The sequence below is a fragment of the Ptychodera flava genome, chromosome 16 (genome assembly GCF_041260155.1).
Source record: "Ptychodera flava strain L36383 chromosome 16, AS_Pfla_20210202, whole genome shotgun sequence".
In the NCBI taxonomy this organism is placed as follows: Eukaryota; Metazoa; Hemichordata; class Enteropneusta; family Ptychoderidae; genus Ptychodera; species Ptychodera flava.
In genome coordinates, this window is record NC_091943.1 from 17491582 (window position 1) to 17514104 (window position 22523).

The following is a 22523-nucleotide window of genomic DNA, read 5'->3' on the forward strand; positions in this document are numbered from 1 at the left end:
TGTTTGGTTACAGTTGACAAAAATTAAAGTAACGGCCGGCAGTTACAAGTAGTGTTTTAGCACATTAAATTTATGCAAAATATTCCAGATTTTTAGCTCCCATAGCCATATGTATATATGGCAATGGAAGCTATTCTTATAGGCTAGGAAATGTCTGTATGTATGTGTGTCTGTATGTCTGTACGTCTGTATGTCTGTATATCTGTATGTCTGTATGTCTGTCCGTCAACATCAAAAACTCCAAAACCGCTGTACATTTCATCTTGATATTTGATGTGTACATGGATGATGGGCTGTAGATGAGATTTTGTTCAAATGAAGTTGTCATTGCCAAAAATATGCAAATTAAGTGAAAAAATGTAAAAACAGTCAAAATTGAAAAAACTCAATAACCACTGAGCAGATTACATGAAAAATTAGCAAGTAAGTACTTTGGGCTGACATGAAATGATTGTGCGCATCTTGGGTCAGTATCTTGGACTTGCTATTTTTCATGAATTTTTTTGTAATTTTCTCCCATTTTTGGTCAAAAAATCTCCTGCTCTGAAACCACAAGTCCGATTGATTTGAAACTTGGTATGGAAGTGCATAGGAGTGACCTTTCCCAAATTTGGGCAAATCGTGGTGAAATTTGCATATTTTTAGTTTACACGTCCATAGACTCCCATGTATAAGGCAGATCTCCATAGACTCCCATGTATAAGGCCACAAAAAATAAAAATTTAGTTTCTCATCGTATTCACATTGCAAAAAGGATGCAGTGACACAATTTTTAGTCCCCACGGATGAAGTAAAGTGAGCTTATAGATTGGGTCATGTCCGTCTGTTCGTCAATCCGTGAGTCCATCCGTTCACGCAGATATCTCGGATATTTTGACAAAATGTCATGTGACCTTGATGACCTTTGATCTCAAATATACATATTTGTCCATAACTCAGTAACCACAAGTGCTACCACCCTTCATATATGGTATGATGGGACAGCTTATGACGCCACAAATTGTACCTCATTAATTATGCACATATCTAATTTTGAGCGAGCCAATAGAGCTAGAGGTCTGATTTTTGGTATATAGGGATAACTTAGCAAAACAATTTTTTTGACAAAATGTCATGTGACCTCGGTGACCTTTGACCTCAAATATACATATTTGTCCATAACTCAGTAACCACAAGTGCTACAGCCTTCATGTATGGTATGATGGGACACCTTATGACGCCACATATTGTACCTCATTAATTATGTGCATATCTAATTTTGAGCGAGCCAATAGAGCTAGAGGTCTGATTTTTGGTATATAGGGATAACTTAGCAAAACAATTTTTTTGACAAAATGTCACGTGACCTCAGTGACCTTTGACCTCAAATGTACATATTTGTCCATAACTCAGTAACCACAAGTGCTACAGCCTTCATGTATGGTATGATGGGACACCTTATGACGCCACATATTGTACCTCATTACTTATGCGCATATCTAATTTTGAGCGAGCCAATAGAGCTAGAGGTCTGATTTTGGTATATAGGGATAACTTAGCAATACAATTTTTTTGACAAAATGTCACGTGACCTCGGTGACCTTTGACCTCAAATATACATATTTGTCCATAACTCAGTAACCACAAGTGCTACTCCCTTCATGTATGGTATGATGGGACAGCTTATGACGCCACATATTGTACCTCATTAATTATGCACATATCTAATTTTGAGCGAGCCAATAGAGCTAGAGGTCTGATTTTTGGTATATAGGGATAACTTAGCAAAACAATTTTTTTGACAAAATGTCACGTGACCTCGGTGACCTTTGACCTCAAATATACATATTTTTCCATAATTCGGTAACCACAAGTGCTACACCCTTCATGTTTGGTATGATTGGACACCTTATGACGCCACATACTGTACCTCAATAATTATGTGCATATCTCATTCTGAGCGAGCCAATAGAGCTGGATGTCTGATTTTTGGTATATAGGGATAACTATAGGAGAGAAATTTTTTGACCAAATGTCATGTGATCTCGATGATCTTTTACCTAAAATATATGTTTATGTCAATAAATAAGTAACCACAAGTGCTATGTCCTTTGTATTTAGTAGGATGGGAGACCTTATGACAACACACGCTTTACCTCATTAATTATGTACACATCTAATTCTGGGCAAGCGAATAGAGCTAGAGATCTGATTTTTTGGCATATAGGGATTAATTAGCAATATAATTTTTTTTTCAAAATGTCATGTGACCTCGATGACCTTTGACCTTGATTATACATATATATGCATATTTAGTAACCACAAGTTCTATACCCTGCAATTTTGATAGGATATTAGACCTTAAGATGTCACATCTTGTACCTCATTTATAATGCACATATGTATTTCTTGGCTGGCCAATACTGCTAGAGGTCTGATCTTTTTTCCTGATTTAGAACCATAACTTAGACATGCCTCATGTGTTTCAAATTGGGAACAACGAACTAGACCTATGTGCCCATAGATCTCAACATATACACTCCAGTGATACTTCTTATTGACCACATTTTCCTGCCCCATCAAGACTAATTCTCCTATTACAAGTGGGGACTATGTCATTGTAAATGACTTGTTGAGTTAAAGGGGAAGTTCACCAAGGATGATTTTTACATATGTGGTAGCTCAGTGGTCATTTACCCAGAAAAAGTGTTTTCACCATTTACAACTCGCAAGATTTTTACAAAAAACGATAAAAATAGTACAGGAATTTGCCCATGTAATTTGAATCATGGGAAAAAAGCTCCAAGCTTGGAGCTTGTGTTGGATGTCCAGTAAACTGACTAGAAAATTTTTGAGATTAACATGACCTACAGATGACCTCTGGTTATATGCAAATGACTTGTGCAAATGACTTGTACAGATTTTAAACCGGCAACTCTCGTATAAAAGGGCGAGACCTCACGAGATTTTGCATAATGGTGGCAAATTTAAACTGGGAAGCAGGGGGATCCGGAGCGCCGCTTTTATGGACTTGTTGTCTCATATAATTGAATAAAACTTCTCATATTTAATGTATGATATTCGTAAGTGTCTCGATGATTTTCTGACGTCATATCAGCATTGCGGAATCAAAAAATCCCTTGTAAAATCGTAAAAATCTTCACAACGTACTAATGATTCAGCTGGTGTAACGGACCTAAAGGTAGTTTAAATGATCTATGATTGACAGTTTATGCAAATTTACAGTGAAGAACGGCCCGTGGTAAGTGCTACATTGTGTATACCGAGTTTCCATTTATCAACAATAGGACGAAGTGTGTATGCGTAGAAAGGCAAGCTAATTCCAATGCCATCTAAAGTTATCACGACTATTTTTGGATGTAGTTGACTCATTACGATCAAAGTGAAGCTGTCGCAGAGAATTCTACCGAAACTTACTTGTCGCGTTCACTCAAAACTTGCAGATGCTGCGAAAACAGCGTACAGTCGTATTTCGGTCATCTGGGTCAAAGAATTTCACACAAATAATACTAATGTAAAATAACTCGCTGGAATTATTTTTATTTTACACAAAATCGTCTTTGATCAGAGCATATTTTCATTTGGAATTTCGTTTTTTTCATTTCAAGAGACATGATATGCCGTTTGGCATTGACTTTCGCAGTGCTCTAAGTGTATTAATTAACATTAGGCCTACATATAGTAGTTTGTTGCCGCATAAAAACGAATAATTTTGTTGCTGAATAAAAACGTGAATCGATATTCTTGAATGTTCAGTCTAAGTTCAATATGAGATAGTACACCAAGGGTTTCGACCATGCTGGAACTACTTCCATTTGTGACCCATATATGGAACACCGGGTAAGTTTGGGTACAATCCGCGAACTAGTTTCAGCACACAGTCAGGCATGATTTCTCTTTGAGTCCACACAGTTGTACAGTCTATTTCCTTTCTTTGCAAAAGTCTTCTTTTCTTGTCTAAATATTGCGAGAAACGCCACGCGTGTTTGTCACTGAGTACCTTCCAAAATCTCTTGTACATCTTCTTCCTAACAAGATTATTTCCTGTGCGTGGTTTCTGCCCTTGCCCGAGCCAGCTCTGCCGAAAAGTTGTCACACATGGGGAGCAAAAACAAAACTCGCAGGCTCCATCGTCACTCTCCTTCGACACTGTGCTCTCTAAACTCTCTTTGACGCCATCGTTTTTCATCAGACAACGATCACTTGTTTCCACAGAATCGATGGTGGAAACGGCACTGTCATCAGAGACGTTGTTTGGAGTTGTGCGTGACCGTGTACTTGGCAAAGGACCCTCCTCCACTATCTCAATGTTATTCAACTGAAAAAATGTTTTCAGTGCTTCCTCCTCCTCTCGGTCGACCACTACTTTGAAGTATGATTTTGCCGTAGGTCGTGACATACTCGGGAACAACTTCTCCGAAAAAACTGGCAGCCTCGGAATTTACTCACTCCACGCGGTCTTACAAGACGTGAATGACTTCTCTCGACCTAGTTGCGCGCCAAATAGTGCTACACTTAGGATGGCAGGTCAAACCATTTTTATGAAAAGGTGATGTGTAGGATAATAATGAACTGAAATATTATAAATACCTTCCATATTTTCCTGGTGACCTCTCTTCCACGAACGTTTACAATTTTTGACAAATACTAAATGGGCTAGACAACTTTACACTAAAAATATACGAAGTACTGCCGGATAAAAAAAATTCTTCTCGGGAGTTTCGGTGCCAAGGCCCCACTGTAAGGCGTTCAATAATGCCATTTTAGTGCAAACAAAGGAAATACAGCTTACTTTTGTTTTACAGACCGATGTTGCAAACTTTTGCCGGTACCGATAGCGCCATTTTTATAGAAGTTCGGACAAGTTTGATATCTGTGCTAAATCTCGTCTTCGTATTTTCGTCCCTAATCGTAATTGAGGAAGAAACTAGTCATGGAGGAAAACCAGCATCAGCAATGTACTGACGGTTCTGCGAGAGAGACTCAACGTCGGACTTATCCCTCAGATAGTGCCGAGCGCATGAGAGAAAGAAACTTGAAACGAAAATTACAAGACACAAAAAAACGCGGTAAAGTAACTTTTTACTATAACGACGAGGAAGAAAAGCGTACTCTTTTCAACAAATTGGACAGAATAAAAAGTATCCTCGATGGAAAGAGACCAATCTCGACCATTCAAGCACTTGTTACCGTCTTTGATTTTTTCATAACACATAACGCTGAATGTGAAAATGTAATATATGACGGTAATGACATATCACGTCTACCATCCTCAATTTCAATGGCATCGGAATTTCATTACGCCGCTCTAGATGATTGCCTTCAATTGGAAGATGACATGTTTATCTGCACGACTAAGTCACTACAACAACTTGTAGATACCGTTATTGAACATCAGAGTGATTGCCATTCTTCTAAAATGACAATAACAGAAGTTGGTAAAGTCGGGCATGCTTTGACAACAACATTGGCGTGTTCGAAGGAATGTCATAGAAAACGTTGGAAATCTTCCCAGTACATAGAAGGAGGAGAGTTTTTAGTAAATGTGAGAGTTGCACATGGTTACTTTTCATCGGGACTGTTACCGAATCAATATTCAAAATTCTGCAAAGCCTCTTCTATCGGAACAATAGGAGAAAAATCACTTTATGAATTGCAAAAATCGTACATGGAAGTAGTCAGTGCGCTATCAAACGAATCACAGGAGACTGCACTTCTTGAAGAAATGGCTGCAACTGAATTTGTTTCAGAGGAAACAGGAGGACTGCGGGATGGAATCCAGATTCTGACGGATGCTCGCCATTGCTGGCGAAAGAACGCAAGATTTTCGGATGTGGTTTGCATTGGTTTTCACACGCACAGAGTTATTCGTGTTGAAACTGTAAACAAGGAGGAGGAACCGTGCAGCCAAAGGCATGAGTTATTAGGCGTGAGACGAATATACAATTATCTTGAAGAGAAAGAGTGTGCCGTGAAAACTCACGTTCATGATAACAACGCGAGTGTCTCAAAATACGTGAAGCAAGAACATCCAAATACAAGGAATAGTAAAGACACTTGGCATGTAACCAAAGGAATTGCACGAGAAGCGAAAAAAATTGCGTCGGGACCTAAATATAGTGAGGGCAAAACCTGGCATGCGGAGCTGGCAGACAAAGCAGCGTCGATAAAAACTCACATATACTGGGCAATGAAATCATGTAACGGCAATGCAGAAACTCTGAGAAAGAGAATCACGAACATAATCCCCCATTACAAAGGAAAACACGATCACTGTCATTCTGACTCTCGCTGTAGAACAGATCCAAACTATCACCCAACTAAGGTCAACATCACTGACCCTACTGCTGAGAAAATTCTTCTATCATTCCTTCATAGACTTCCCGTTTATAAAGATGCGGAGAGTTACTGCTGTTGTCATGACACACACTATGTAGAGTCTTTTAATAATGCTTTACTTCAATACCATGATAAACGAATAGTGTTTGGCAGAGAATCGTATCAAATGAGAACGAATCTTGCTGTACTTGATTGGAATGAAAGCGTCGATCGCCGTGCAACGTCGTTTCGATCGATAGTCGATGTCACTAATCCAAGGCAACGGTCATCCGTTCCTGTACGTGTTCGCAAAACCACCGAATTCAAATCTAAACTTTGGAGAAATTGGCTGCAGATTCTTTACAATAGATAGAAAGCAAAACAGCACAAGTCTAAAATATCGTGTATGATGAATCGTTCATGCAGGTAGAGTTCATTCTGTTTATTTGTACAATCAACACACGTGGTATTGATACAATGTGCCCTTAGCTTCAGGTCAATTTTTGAAACAATGTTGCACCAAATTGTGCTCATTTTTCTGTCAAGCCCCGCCCACTTTTCTCGGTAGGGCCCTACCGAGAGTTACCGGTTTAAGTTTTGACAAAATTGCAAACTTAGTAATCAAGCTTTGAAAGTGACTACTGATGACGCGACATGTATCGATATTTATCAGACAATATTGGACACATGAAATAAGACAGTATTGACATGAATTATTGAATACTTTCTGACTTTTATGTAGTTGTGTAGGTTGACCCTTGGCGTGTCTCATTTTAAGTGACAAAAACTAACCATGCAAGGAGATGTTACGCAACGTTTACAGACGTCATTAAGATAATCATTAATCAAAACAGAAGACCAAAGACAGACATTGTATAGACAGCCAGCATTGCACTCGAGTACAGGACATTGAAGGAAACAGACCTGACACTGCCACAGATAGACAAGACGTGTATACATTCTACTACCAGAGTAACTATCTCTGATGAGGATTTATTGTATTACGGTTTTCACTACTCCTGTCAATAAACCCAATTCATACCATATAATCGACACCCGTGTGAGGCGTGTAACAATTTCTGGAGGCACTGCTGGGATTGCATTGGAAATTGGTCAGGATTAGCAGGACCTGCTACACAGTACGGACGGACTGCACAGTAAACTGTAAGTGTGATTTAATTGCTGTACTTTGAAAAGACAAGAACATCAAGATGGCAGATTGGAAACAGATAGAGACTTTGCAAGAAAGTATTATGGCAACAACTATGAAGATGACAATAGAACAGTTAGGTGAAGTCTTTAGAATACTGAAAATACCAGGCGAAGATAAGACAAAGAATGGAAAATTGCAGCCCTGCTGGAGCTACACAAATTTATTGGTACTCCAGGAGACTGGAATGAGGGTGCAGAAGATGGGGGATTGGCAATCATCACTGAATGGGAGAAGAACATCACAGAACTTGGAAAGAACCGTCAAACAGGTGAGGGAAATAGTCCCCTCAAATGGCGGCCAGCAAGAAAATTCTCAGGGAACCGCCCCTCAAAATGGCAACATCGAAGCTTCGGGTGTGGCCCCTGGGCAGTCACGTGATCAGCCAAAGCCCGCCAAATCTGTGTCCACTGTTGTACATACCAAAGACTTTAAGATTGAAGGTCAACTTGGGGAGCCGGAAGAAACTGATCCAATGATGGTTATAGACATAATTAATCAAATGGATGATGGTAGAAGTAAGGGGTACAGTGATAGAGGTATGTAAGAGTAGCTCAAACCCCTAATTGGGACCGCCAACTGGGACTCCCAGTTGGCTTAAAATGCACTCTGGGACCGGTCCCAGTTCACTTCTGGGACCGGTCCCAGTTCACTTCTGGGACCGGTCCCAGGAGCGAACTGGGACCGGTCCCAGTTGGCCTCTAGGACTGGTCCCAGAAGTGAACTGGGACCATTATGATTGCTGGGAAACACACTTGTATCTAATGAACTGTACCATGGAGGTAAGTACCTCCATGCTGTATGACGAAATCATAATATTAATGGGAAAGAAGTTTCCCATCCCACTATATGCCTTTTGTAGCAATTGTATGCACTTGTTTATTCATATTCTCTGTGTTGTTGTGAAAATTATGTATGTTTTTTTGTTGGAAAGCTAACATCTCCCAGTTTCATTCAAGGACAGTCAGGTCTCATTTCAATTCTGGGACTCGTAGCTCCGTAGAGCTATGACAGACATACAGACTGAAATAGAAAACACTAAGACAGCGTATACTACATATAGCTACTAGCTGTCAATGAAGTTTTGAAGCAGTGCATGTTGTTGACTTGTATATGTATTCAAACCCTTTGTCTTAAAATGTAATGGGACTATTATCACCTCATTGATGTCTATTTTTTCCTCGCATAACAATGAAATGATTCTGCTGTAACAGTACATGCATGCACTAATGGTTGCCCCTCTCTATTTGTGTCTATCTGTTCAGAATATTACTACCGTAGGTCCAAATTAAGATATCAGTCATATACTGCAAGTGAATTGCAATTCTATTAAAACACAACGGGTTTTCGTTCAAGGTTTTGTTTGCTGTTTTTAATGTAATGAAAGCCTTGATGAGTTAATTGCTAGTCTTGCACAGTTATTTTCATCTCCTTTTTCATCTGATTCAGTACACAGTCTCTCTATCAACGTGATCCGTGCAGTAAGATTTCAACACACACCATAGCACAGGAATTACTAGTGCTAAGAATGAGTACATCACAGTGAGGCCAAAGTAATCAAATTCTTTGTTTAGCGCGCCCACTCAAATGTTTCAAAACATGAGCGGGAAGGCAGTACTAAAACACATACAAGAAAATCAAAACACACCTTACATTTTCTTGATTATTTCCATGTAACAACATAAGTGTCTATGCAAAAATCATCAGAAACTTCCTTTCATCGTGATCATCATAAGTTATACTACAAGATGTGAAATTTAGTAAACAGGAAAGCTACTCAGTAAAATCCTATTCAAGCCATTGGCAGTAGAAAAACCCTAGTATGTGCACACAGACAAAACAAAGAATTAAATTACTTTGGCCTTTAATAGTTGGGATCTATTAAATGTTGCTTATACCTACGATTATGGCAGAGTAAAAAGATGAAAACATTAACAGATTGTTAGTATTAAGTACCAGTAACTGGGTTTTTTCATAGTGGTCCCAGTTCACAAATTGGATGTGTCCCTGAAGTGTACTGGAACTGATCCTGGAGGCCAACTAGGACCGCGGCCGCGGTCCTAGAGTTAATTTTGAAGCCAACTGGGACCGGTCCCAGAGGCCAACTGGGACCAGTCCCAGTTCGCTTCTGGGACCGGTCCCAGAAGTGAACTGGGACCGGTCCCAGAGTGCATTTTAAGCCAACTGGGAGTCCCAGTTGGCGGTCCCAGTTAGGGGTTTGAGCTACCCTTACATACCTGAGTGATAAGGAAATTGTAAGAGCTGTATTGCAAGCCTTGCGCCAAGACAGTAAGAGTTTGGGAAGATGTTTTGAAGTAACAGTAATGTGACTTTGGAAGACGTCAAGAATTCTTTGAAGGATCAATACTTGCAATTGGATGCAGGGGACTTTTTCAGAGAAATGGATACCACCATGCAGAGAAAATCAGAGACATTGCCAAACTTTGTGTACAGAGTGATAAGATTACATACCGGTAATCTAATACTGGAAACTGCAATGTCTGAAGCCGAACGGAGGATGTACCCAAAGAAGACAGTTGACGAGGCACTCCTGAAGGTAATCGAATCAGGAATTCGAGACCCAGACTCAAAGAAGATGGTAGCTCCGTATCTCAAGCTAGGAGACAGCGGTGAGTTGAAGCAATATGAAATCCGTAAAGTTGCTCTTCTTGCGCAGAAAGAAGAAAAGAAGAGTGAGCTGAAGAAAAAGATAACTGCAGCAGAGGAGACTGCCACAGCCAGTGCTGCAGATGTGCATGTAGAGAGGAAAGAAAGAAGAAGAGCTCCAAAACACCTGCAGATAACCCAGCGAAGCAAGGTAAGAAGAAAGAAAACAGGCCAAGTTATGATGAATTAGTTGCTATGGTGAAATCCTTGCAGGGAAAGCAAGATGGTGGTGGAGCGAATACTACATCAAACACAACTACTCGTCCCTATGGTTGTGCTGATTGTGTGAAAGAGGGAAGACGGGACTGTAATCACTGTTTTATCTGCAGAGATACAACCCACGTCAAAGCAGACTGTCCACGGAGGAGGACAAGACACAGAAATTCGGGAAACGACAGCAGGTTACCCCTACGGGACTAGGAGTAACCAACCAGCCTGAAGAGTCCCGAAGTTGTAACCACTGCCATAAGAAAGATATAGAGACATTCTACCAGTGTTCAGCATGTCATGCCGGTACGTATTGTTCAAAAGACTGTCAGGAAGCACATGTTGTACGTTTGTAAAGTAATACAGCAAGTGGAGGCCCAAGAAAGCATCAGATGCAGTTCAACAGAAGTACCGAAGATGTCATTTCCATGTCATCTTGCACCAGTACGACATGACAGACTGACCAAATTGGTGGGAAAGAAGTGTATGGTATGGTGTCGCATCCAGGGGAAGAAAGTACAAGCATTGTGGGATACCGGATCACAGGTATGTGTCATCTCACAGTCATGGAAACAGACTTACCTGAACAATGTGCCACTAAAACCAATAGAAGCTCTTCTGGGAGTGGGAACAAAATTGAACATTAACCCTTTTCCTGCCGAGCGCCCCTGTCCGTTATCCTGCCAAGTCGGTCAAAACCGCCCCCTTTTCCGTGTCTACAGAAGATAGGCTCTCCTGCACGCTTTCCTGCCAGGCATTTGGCGGGAAAATACCGCATTTTCGGGGTACGATTACCGACCATATACGTGTTAGACTTCAAAAATTTTTGCATACCCGTATAGAGGGGCAACCGCTGATGAGGTTGTGTCCAGAAATGACGAGGTCACGGGCGTTGTTTGCCCCGGGGGACGTGCACTTTTATGCCCTTTTCTAGCTTACTTTCGCGAAGTAAAGCTCGTTCGCCGGCACGCACGGCCACACCGGGGAAACGTCACCTCTCTCGTGGGTTAGTAGAAGACCCAGGGGTTAGTGCTATGGGTGCGGGAGCACCCTCAAACCTGTCCTGTTTCCCCTGGGTTGTGTCACTTGGCCACGTACTTTGAACGACTTGGAAGAGTCGCACATTGCAGTCTGCTTTGACGTAGTGTCAACGACATAGTTCCGCCATTGAAGGAAGGCGTGTACGTAGTTTGGCCAGTTCAGTGAACACTTAGCTCGTTAGTGTTACCGTTTCCTAACAGGTTAGTTGTGCAGTTGTTACTAAGGTGCAGTTTTGTACCACCTTAGCTCTGGACAGTGCAACTGCTCTATGCACTAACCCCAACGACAGATGGTTGGTACAACGTCTACGTCGCACGAGCACAGCCTCCGTTGGGCTGTGCCCCTCCCACGTGATACAACGCACGTTCATCCATTACTATAGCGTCCTTACGGATCTGCCAAAAACGAAAGTGGGGGTAAAAACAAAACAAACGAAAATATGCGATCATAGATAGTATTTTATTCGGGAATAATTTACATTATGCCGAACAATAAATCTCGGAGTCTGTCTCGACGTCCGAGTGCATGGTCCGTGTTTCAAAAATTACAATCGGGGTGGCAGATCCGTGTTTCAAAAATTATAATAGGGAAATTGTACAAAATAATCCGTCTAAACAAAACAAACGAAATATGCGATCCATAGATAGTATTTTATTCGGGAATAATTTACATTATGCCGAATAATAAATCTCAGAGTCGTCTCGACGTCCGAGTGCATGGTCCGTGTTACAAAGATTACAATCGGGGATTGTACAAAATAATCCGTGTTTCAATTTACAATCAGCGGGATCGTAAAGCACAAACAAACGGCACAACCGTGCTCAAAATGTGATCATGGTCCGTGTTCAGAATACAGTCAAGCCACTGTTAGACGAAGCTGTCCCCTGTCCGTTATTTACGTCGGGTTCTCTTGCTGATGGGTGTCGTCGGGGCTGTGTGAGTAGAGGTCTGCACGCCAATGCTCCTCTTACCTCGTAGCATCATGCGATGATGAAAGCCGCAAAACACTCGCCCTCGTCAGGGCTCCCCCTAAGTCACCAAAATGATTAGCCAACTGATTAGCCAAATCAAAAATCTTGTAGCCACTTTGAGCAACTTTTAGCCAGTTTATGATCTCAATTAAGCGTGGCAATTACAGCTTTCTCCGCATTCTGATAGTTCCTAATTTTACAAATCGATCTCCCTTAAAAATATTTGTTCAGTTTGTATTGAATAATCTGTGTTTTTATGACATTTCTAGGATAGAAATACTTTTTCATTTCAGATGGTAAACTTTTACCACCAGAAATAAAATAAGGTATCAATTGAATTCTAAAAATCTGGTAGCAAAGTGAAGTGTATATTACAACAGGTACCGAACATTTCTACGGCATTCATTTAGTGTTCACAGTATGATAGCTTGTCATAAGCTACAAGCCTCTCATGCGGCAAATTTATGCAGTCTTCCATAACCAAAATGTTTCAGCCATAAGAATAAAAAAAAATGGTGCAGGAGAAAGCATTTAGTAGCACACTGGCAGTGTAGATACAATTGGCCCCGGTGTTACTTGTATATGACAGTTGTGATCAAGCAGGCTGAATAGCATTTTGAGTATTTTTCTTGAGACCAAAGGGTTAAGCCAAACACAACTCTTGTAAAACAAGACACAATGATATATGTTCATTTAAATTACTCACTGTTTGAGAGTATACATTGTTTTAATGATTATGATAACATTTTAACACAGATATATTTTCACTTGATATTTTGATATCATCAAGAAATGTCTAGTGATGTTTACTTCTACATCATTAAACTGGTCGAATCTGCAAAAATATTAAAATAATTCAGAATCACATTATTTCTTTTATAAGTTATAGCAGTTTGAAATAGACCGAATTAACAATTTTAATGAATTGTTGCTTTAATGATTACATGCAAAATTGCAATTCACAAATGTGATGATTTGACAATGGATATGCTTACTACAATTACTGTTGACAATATCCCTTTGCAATGACTCTTAATAAATTTAATTTAAAACTGACAGTCAAGCTGAATGCCATTTAACTATTGACCCACCCTAGGTGGCTCTTTTGAACCATAATTGTACACTTAAGGGGTCTTCATGCATGACGTCACATGATGAGATGACCTAGACTTGACCTTTCAGAAAACCTCAATTTTTCTCCTCTTCCTTTGCATTATTGCTCCGTTTGTGAAATTTCCCTTTTAAATTACGGTTTTTACTATCAAACTGAGTAGTTGCAGGCCAAATTTTGATTCTAGCAAAGTAGGAAAAATTTCTAGATAGACTGAAGGACGAACGGGACTCACGGAGGCAAAACAAAGCCTCTATGTACCGCAGACACAGCAACAATGTCCGCTCCACGTACCAGGGAACTATAACTTTGTAGAAAGGAGAGTAAACTGTTTCAATACATTGCAACTTTGTAGGGAGGAGGGTAAACTGTTTCGACATTTTACAACATTTTATTGTTAGCTGTATATTTTTGTTGAGGTGGCACCTGGGCAGGAAAAATTCATTAGCCACTATGTTCGCCAAACTTGAATTTTTGTAGCCATTTTTAACTTTCTTTCGCATTTGGCTAATTGGCGATCGGGTAGCGGAGCCCTGCTCGTGAAGATGAACCCCGCACAGACTACATCCTTTGGACGTCTCAGACAGTCGTCCGCTCGCAGTGGTCTTACCCTCTCTGCTACATACTTTACAGCATTTCTGCCGCCCCTCCAAACGGCTGACAACGTGCATCGGCTGATTTTGTGGATTGATGTACGAAGCAAGAGAAACAGTGGCCTCGACCTCTCTCACACTGGGCTGCGATCGCCCACAATAACCGCCAATGAGTTGTTTCCCGACACGCAGATGAAACATCTTATGGGTCAGCTTACTATCAGGGTGTACATGCTTGAAGCATATATATGCATTTACCAGGGCAACATCAATCAGGTAACATGCCAGATATGTCCACCATCTGTGGTTCTTGCGCCCAGTGTGAAAGTACTTGCGCTTCTGGTTGGCTCGGTCGACGCCTCCCATGTACCGGCGATAATTATACAGCGACAGAGGCACTTGTCGCCGCTCGTCTCCCTCCCCCACCGGCACGCACTCCAAGGTGGATAGACCGTATTCAAGATCAGCACCTGAGCGTTACTATCCTGATAAGCAGTGATGTTAAGACGAGAGTCCGTTCTGGTCGTGGCTTTCATATCCCCAACAGACAGAGGAAGGCGCTTCCTCTTACCCGGCGGAATTAATTGAGGGGGCATGGTGCGACGATTACGGCGGTTAAAACTCCCGACCATGTAGATCCCGGTCTCCATCAGCTCTCTAGCAGTAACGACCGTGCTAAACAGGCTATCACAGAATAGGCTGTGATTATATCCACAGAATGGCTGGACCAGCTCCATCGTAATTCTTTTCACCACACCTCGCTCCTGCCGTCTCCCATCAGTCCGATCCCGATATTTCACACCTAGGTACGGTGCAAAGTTAGCGATGTATGCAGTGGTGGAGTCGCACAGCTGCCATATCTTGAAACCGTCTCGATCAGGCTTATGCGGTAATCTCTGCTTAAATTTAGAACGGCCCTTAAATCGCACCATGCCCTCGTCGATGGAGATCTCTCTACCCATCTTATAATTATTTACGCACCGGTCAACTATGGGCTCCATCCATGGATTGATTTTATACAGGGGATCCTCCTGACACCGACGTCGGCGGCGTGCCTCATCAGGATCACGACGTGGATCGTTCTCTGGGTCTGCCAGATGAAAGTATCGCATAAGCTGCTGAAAGCGACTGCGGGTAATCACAGTAGAAATACCCTGGTTTCTCAGAAGGGATCGCTAGACCAATAATCCTCCACTGATGATTTACGGTCGATACCCATACAGACTAAGACGCCAATGAACGCCTGCACCTCTCGGTAGTCAGCGTTACGCCAGTATTTATCTATTTTCCTAGCGATATGTCGCTGTGGAATTGGCGTATTTATTAGTCTCGTCCTTGCCAATCTGATCAGTGTAGCTGGAATAAACTTAAAAAAGTAATCGAGCTCACGGGCGTGGCTGGGCAAGGTGAAAGTCGGTCCTCTCTCATGGTCAAAATCGGTCTCCTCAAATATATTAGCATCGGTAGTCTCCGACATACGCCAGACAGGAGGGGTGTCGTCCTCCGCCAACACAGCAGCAACGTCATCATCGTCGTCAGAGCTTGCCTCACCTACATACTGCCTGTCATAAAAGTCATCGTCCTCTGCCGCATCCTCGTCAACCTCCGAGTCGGACTCAGCGGTGATATCACCGTCGTCTGGGCGTCTGGGCCTGAACTCGCCCGTAGCGGCATCAAGGATCATATCTGGCTCAAAATCAGGTGGGCTATCCTGATAACGAACCCTCTGCACTATCTTTTTCGGCGGGGACATCGCAGCACACGAAACTATGGCAGGAGCGGGCTCGGCAGCCTCTGCTGATGACGAGGACTCAAGCTTTTTCGCACTGGGCACAGGAACCTCTCCTGACGCAGGATGAGGGCTCATAGTAGCAACAGGTGGTGTCTCTCCCGGAGCAGCCGGGGGAGAACCAATGGCATCAGCCGTCTCATTACTCACTGTCTCACTAGCAGCAGCAGACGTAGTCTGTGCAGGTGAAGTATCTCCCACAAGAGCAGATGTAGTCTCTGCAAGTGAAGTAGTCTCTCCCGGAGCAGCCGGGTGAGAACCACTGGCAACCGGTGACCCGTCATCATCCTCATCGGCAGAACGATCGGTCTTACGTTTACGCTTACCACTGGGTTTTTCCGCCGGAGATGGCTTCGCCTTACGGGAGCGTTTCTTGCCCGACTTCTTAGAACGTTTACTAGGGACATCACAACGATCGCTGCCACTGCCGCCCGGAGACTCTGCATCTTTGAGCTTCAGTCGTCTGCTCGCCTTCAGAAAACTTTTGCGGTCCGTCAAGCTCATGTCTGGAACAGTGTCGACAGACTAGCAGGTCCCCCCTTTTAAAGCCACAGGGAAACAAAGCCCTGGACATGATTGGACGCAGGGGTGTTAATATATGCATCCACCTGTTATTATAATGGACCTACAGCAATCAGTCCACCAACCGGCGCTGACATTCCTACCCGTCATGTAAATTGCCTGTCCGCACCATTTGATATGCTAATAATACTCATTTGCGATGCAAATCCCTCGAGCACTTAGCATAACATAGTCAATGTCATTAGCATCTCAACTTGACATTCCGTCCAGCTGGGTACATGGCATGCGCACCTGCCACCCAAGGACGTTGGCCCAAGCCCATGTTTAGTACGGGTGGGAAACCCGTATCTTTAACCTCATGTCCCTTCTAAGTACGCCTGCGCAGGGCGTATTGTCATCCAAGTCGGTGACAAGCCAACCGCACAGATTGCCCATTAAGCAGTAATGGACTGGCCGTCTCGTTCTTGTACGGCAACGAACAGTGCTTCAGCGGCTTGTTTAGGTCATAACCGTCGCCTGCCGAGCGGCTTACCCAACTAAGGCGGTCAAAGATGAAGGATGCCAAAATTGTCAACGGCTGTCTCGGCCTCGTCCGTTGGGCAAACATGGCTCCTTCAAATAACGTGGCCAGCACGTCTACGTCATCAGCGGTGATGACGACCCGTCATTGACGCCCGAGTGCGTAAAACTCGGAATATACCGACAGGTACCTCTACCTGAGTCGGTCATACTACGGTATAAACCAAACACAGGTCTGCCAACTCCCGTTAGACTCGCCGTTAGCCGAACTTCACAGGGACAACATAGGCGTAACAAGTCGGTGAACAACGGTTCACGCACCTAACCGCAGCCGCCAAGTCGGTGAACAATGGTATCAAATTTTGAGGCCATGTTCCTGAATGGCAAGGCTGAGGCGGTGTGTTTCGTTGCACGGCTTGAACGTCTAGAGCCAAGTGCAGCCGACAACGTCCGACATCTGAGTGGGTAGTCTTTTCGAGAAGGTAACAAGTCGGTTAAAAGCGGTGGTTACCCTTCACAAATGTCGCTCAAGTCCGTTCGGATCAGTTCCATGTCAGGGACTAATCAAGCCGAGTCCGTCAAATCCGTCCGCACTTCCCGTCAATCAGACCAAGTCCGTGATTTTCGTCTCGCACCATTGGCCAAAAATTGCACCGCCAGCTGAGGCGGTCTTAGGCGGTTGCCTTACAGAAGCCGAGTCCGTCAAATCCGTCCGCACTTCCCGTCAATCAGGACCAAGTCCGTGATTTTCGTCTCGCACCATTGGCAAAAATTGCACCGCCAGCTGAGGCGGTCTTAGGCGGTTGCCTTACAGATTAGCGTTGCCGAGACGGTCAATTTCGGCCGCAATCTATGTAGTGCCTCAGAGCCAAGTTAACCCAAACTCCGCTAGAATACGTCAACGTGCTAACCTGCCAAGTACGCTACTCGTCCCCCCAAAAAAAACCAGTCCCCCACCGGGGTGGGGGACTGGCTGGGTAGCTTCCGCACCTTTCCCTGTCGTTGGACTCTCTGTGAACCCATTTCGAGAGCAAACGCCGTTCCTCGCCCAAAACCTGTCCTCGAACGACCCCTAGCGCGAGCAAGGGTTTGCTACACGTAGTTCCGTCGACTAGGCAGGAAAGGGGGTACCAAAAAGTAGCCCGATTTCCACCGCCTTGGCAGGATAACGGCCGTGGCTGCTCAGATTCTAGCTACACCGAATTTCAAGCGGATTTTCACCGACTTGGCAGGAAAAGGGTTAAAGCAGTAAACGGAACAGACATTCCTTACAGTGGTTGGGTGGAAGTGGACTTTGAACTTGACACAGAGGAGACGTCCGGTGAGCGATTGAAAGTACCTATCCTGGTGAGCAAAAGTACATCACATGATCCGGACTACCCGATCATTGGCTATAGTGTGATAGAAGAAATCTGCAGGGACTACAGCCAAGATTCACAAAGAGAAGTGAAGGCAATTTCTGCCGCATTTCCAACAGTTCCACAGAAAGACTTGAAAGCAGTGATCAACCTAATTCAGGACAACACTGAGTTTGAGCATCACTACACTGTCACTGTGGGAAGAAAAGGTGTAAAGATTCCAGCCGGACAGACTTGTCATGTGAAATGTCAAGCACGTACTGGACCCATCATCGAGCCAAGACCAGTGATATTTGAACCTGACGTCAAATCTCCCTGGCCTGATGGATTGCAAGTGCCTGAACATTTAACAAAGTTACAGCCTGGATCACTACACCGATTCAGTGTACCAGTGCAGAACACAACAAAGCATGACATAATTCTCAGAAGCCGTACAGCACTGGGATCACTCCAGTTTATCAAGTCAGTGACACCGCTTGAAGTCCGGGAAGTTACGGAGAAAGCAGATGTCAAACAGATACAACTGGAAGTGGTTACCAGGGCAACAGAAAGCAAACAGACAGACCAGAGTACTGAGGACACATGGGAACCACCTGTTGATCTCAGTCACCTGACAGAAGCACAGCGAAAGGCAGCAAGACAGATGTTGAAAGAAGAAGCTGGAGCTTTTGCCAGAGATGACAAGGACATTGGGTGTATAGAGAATTTGAAATTGCATATCAATTTGACTGATAAGGAGCCAGTGCAGCGGACTTATCGCTCTATACCCCGTCCATTATACCAGGAAGTGAAAGAATATTTAGAAGACCTCATCGATCAAGGGTGGGTAACCAAATCAAAGTCTTCATATTCATCGCCTGTGGTTTGTGTTAGTAAGAAGGATGGAAGTTTACGTTTATGCATAGACTTTCGCGAACTCAACAAATGACACAGCCGGACCGACAACCAATTCCACGCATTCAGGACATCTTAGATGGACTTGGAGGGAATTCATGGTTTTCTGTCCTTGACCAAGGGAAAGCATACCACCAGGGCTTCATGGACGATGAAAGTCGACCGCTCACAGCATTTGTGACACCTTGGGGACTCTACGAATGGGTACGTATTCCCTTCGGACTAACAAATGCACCACCAGCTTTCCAAAGACATATGGAAGAATGTTTGGATGGACTAAGTTATGTCATCTGTATTCCATATTTAGACGACATCTGTGGTCTATAGCAGAACATTTGATGAACACATACAGAATATCAGAAAAGTCCTACAGCGATTGCAAGAACATGGCATAAAGCTCAAGGCAAAGAAATGTGACCTATTCAAGAGACAAGTGCGCTATCTGGGGAAGATAATATCAGCAGACGGATACAGACCAGATCCAGCAGATACAGCAGCTGTACTAGCCTTGAAGGAAAGAAAACCCTCAACGGTAGGTGAACTGCGTAAACTGCTAGGATTCATCGGGTATTACCGACAATACATCAAAGACTTTTCCAGAATAGCCAAACCACTGTATGACTTACTGTCAGTTTCACCAAATGAAGGAGAAAATGACAACACCAACAGCAAGAAGAAATCCAAGGTAAAGAAAACAGCAAAGGGTCAAGTGGATTCCGCTCAACCAATAGTGTGGACAGATCAACACATGCAAATATTGGACAGCCTGATCACCTGTTTAGTAGACGCACCTGTGATGGCCTACCCAGACTATGAGCAGCCGTATGTACTTCACACCGACGCTTCAAATGAGGGACTTGGCGCAGTACTTTATCAACGGAAAAATGGCAAGATGGTTGTTATCGGTTACGGATCCAGAACACTGACACCGGCAGAGAAGAAGTACCACCTTCACTCTGGAAAACTCGAGTTTCTGGCACTGAAATGGGCAATAACAGAGCGATTCCGTGATTACTTGTACTATGCACAATCCTTCACTGTATACACAGACAACAATCCACTGACTTATGTCCTTACAACGGCGAAGCTGAATGCCACCGGACACAGATGGGTTGCAGAACTGGCAGACTATAACTTCAACATCAAATATCGCCCAGGGAAAGTGAATATTGATGCTGATGTGTTATCAAGGATGCCTATGAATATTGATGAACTCATGAATCAATGTACGGAAGAACACTCCTGTGATGTCAGGGAAAGACACTTATTTTTTTATCCACTTGCCCTTCGGGCAAGTGGGGGGTTCAGTTCACTTGCCCGAATTGGAAAACCACTTGCCCCGTACAATTTATGTGTTTGAAAAAAGCTAAAACATTGGTTTTTCATTTCACACACTTTATTTTGAAAATTATCATGTTATCATGAGAAAGTGTCAGACATTCACTAAGAGTGCTGGATGGCTCATTTAAATTCAATTAATTATTAAAGCCCCACTAGCTGTATCTTTTAGCATTCTTTATGTGATTTTACTTCCGAACTAAAACAAGTTTTTGGGAATGTGCTCTTTGAGGAGTTGGAATACAAGTATTATTAACTGCCCAGTGAGACTGCATGTGCAATTTTGAACAAGAAAAATAATAAATGTTTGCCCAAACGTAAAATGGCACCCCATGCAAATATAGCAAAAACTGTGTACATCTTGCATATATGCATTTGAATATTAACAGAAACAACAGAGTAGTCCAATATAATGCATAGTGTTGAATGTTTTCAACTGGGACACATATGCTTTGTTTTCTTTGTAGTATGGCGGGAAATCAAAGTAATGGTTAAAATGTAAATATACTTGTCCAATTTTTCATTCACTAAAGAATGGTTTTGTAAAGCAGTAAAAGACTATATCCTGTAAATGGGTAGAATTTAAAAAAAACAGAGAAAATAGGAAGCCTTTTTAGGTCAACAAATTTCAAGATTTACAGCTAGAGGGGCTTTCATATTCATAGAAAAAATTCTAACAGTTCAAATGTTTGTATGTTTACTTTCTTAGGGCTTAATATACAAATAATAACAGCCATTTCAACTGTACCTTCAAGGTATTTTTGCAGTTAAAAATTTTAACTTATCTATACAGAAAGAAAAAAATTTGTAGCTATAAAGGAACGTTTTGAAGCTTCTGAAAAATAATGTACTTGTCATGTTTTTACTGCGCTTATAATCATACACCAGCCCTATGAAGTTTGAATTACATTGCACTATACACCAGTATCCTGTATTTTTCTAATAACCTAGGTGGTCTCTTTAATGCACATGCGCAGACTAAATAGATTTTAAACCAACAACCTAAGGCGTCAGTGTTTTTCGATGTGTTTGAAAGCTGAATTTCTCGATGTCAAACTCGCTCCATGTCCTTCTTGACAGTCATTTTAGAATGGGAAAATTCACAAAAAGAGAGGTTGGTTGCCACGGACAAGTAACTTTTGGCTAATTGACCTGAGAAATAAGTCAGTATTCATTGAAAATTCAAAGACTGGACCCGTTGACACCAAAGCTTACTCATGACTTTCAGTGCATACGGTCTTGCCACTATTCCATTCACTGTCACTCAACAAGTTAACATCGAAGAGTACGTTTTAGTAAAAGTCCCTTTTTTGCGGTGATTTTTCACCACTGGACTTTATTTTTACATTATTATAAACGTTCATACAAAGCACAAAAACCGCTGTGTGTTTCTTTTTTTTTTACCGTATCGACATATTGTGAGACACCGTAACCTCACAGTCAATGCAATGAACTTTGGTGAACGTACGCTCAACCAGCTGAACAGCTTTTTCAGATGCAAAATCAGCGTACGGTATTTAACCGGGGTATTGTTTGAACTGCATTTTATTGAAAGCGATTGTAGGATTCTTTTCATCAACTCTTCATGCAATTTAATGAAAAATCTTATGGAAATGTTCACAATTATGATTATTTTTTGTTGTTTAAGTCCGTGTTCCCTCCCCAGACAATCGCTCTCGTGAATCTAATTTCTAGGTATTATTTTTTCACTTGTCCCGTCGGGCAAGTGGCATCGGAGGTTCACTTGCCCGAACGCGACTTTCACTTGCCCCGGCAATCGGACAACCCTTAGTGGTCTTTCCCTGGATGTCTTGGAAGCTACGGTCCAGTCAACCAAAGCAATCAACACCGGCGATGCAACATGGCTGACATCAGTGACAAATAATCCAGTGACATTAGAGGAGAACATCCTGAAGACTAAGCCTACTGTCAAACCTTTGACGAAGGAAGAAATTAAAGACGCACAACAGAAAGACACTGCAATC

The 22523-nt window shown here is 42.6% G+C and overlaps 1 protein-coding gene and 1 long non-coding RNA gene across 2 annotated transcripts in view; one reads left to right on the forward strand and one right to left on the reverse strand.

The window, feature by feature from the left end:
• LOC139114160 (sulfhydryl oxidase 2-like) overlaps positions 1-22523 on the reverse strand; it is a 179112-nt gene that overhangs the window by 94566 nt on the left and 62023 nt on the right. The gene's annotated exons all lie outside the window — the stretch shown is intronic.
• The window catches only part of LOC139114167 (uncharacterized), a 42517-nt gene that overhangs the window by 10221 nt on the left and 9773 nt on the right, over positions 1-22523 (forward strand). The gene's annotated exons all lie outside the window — the stretch shown is intronic.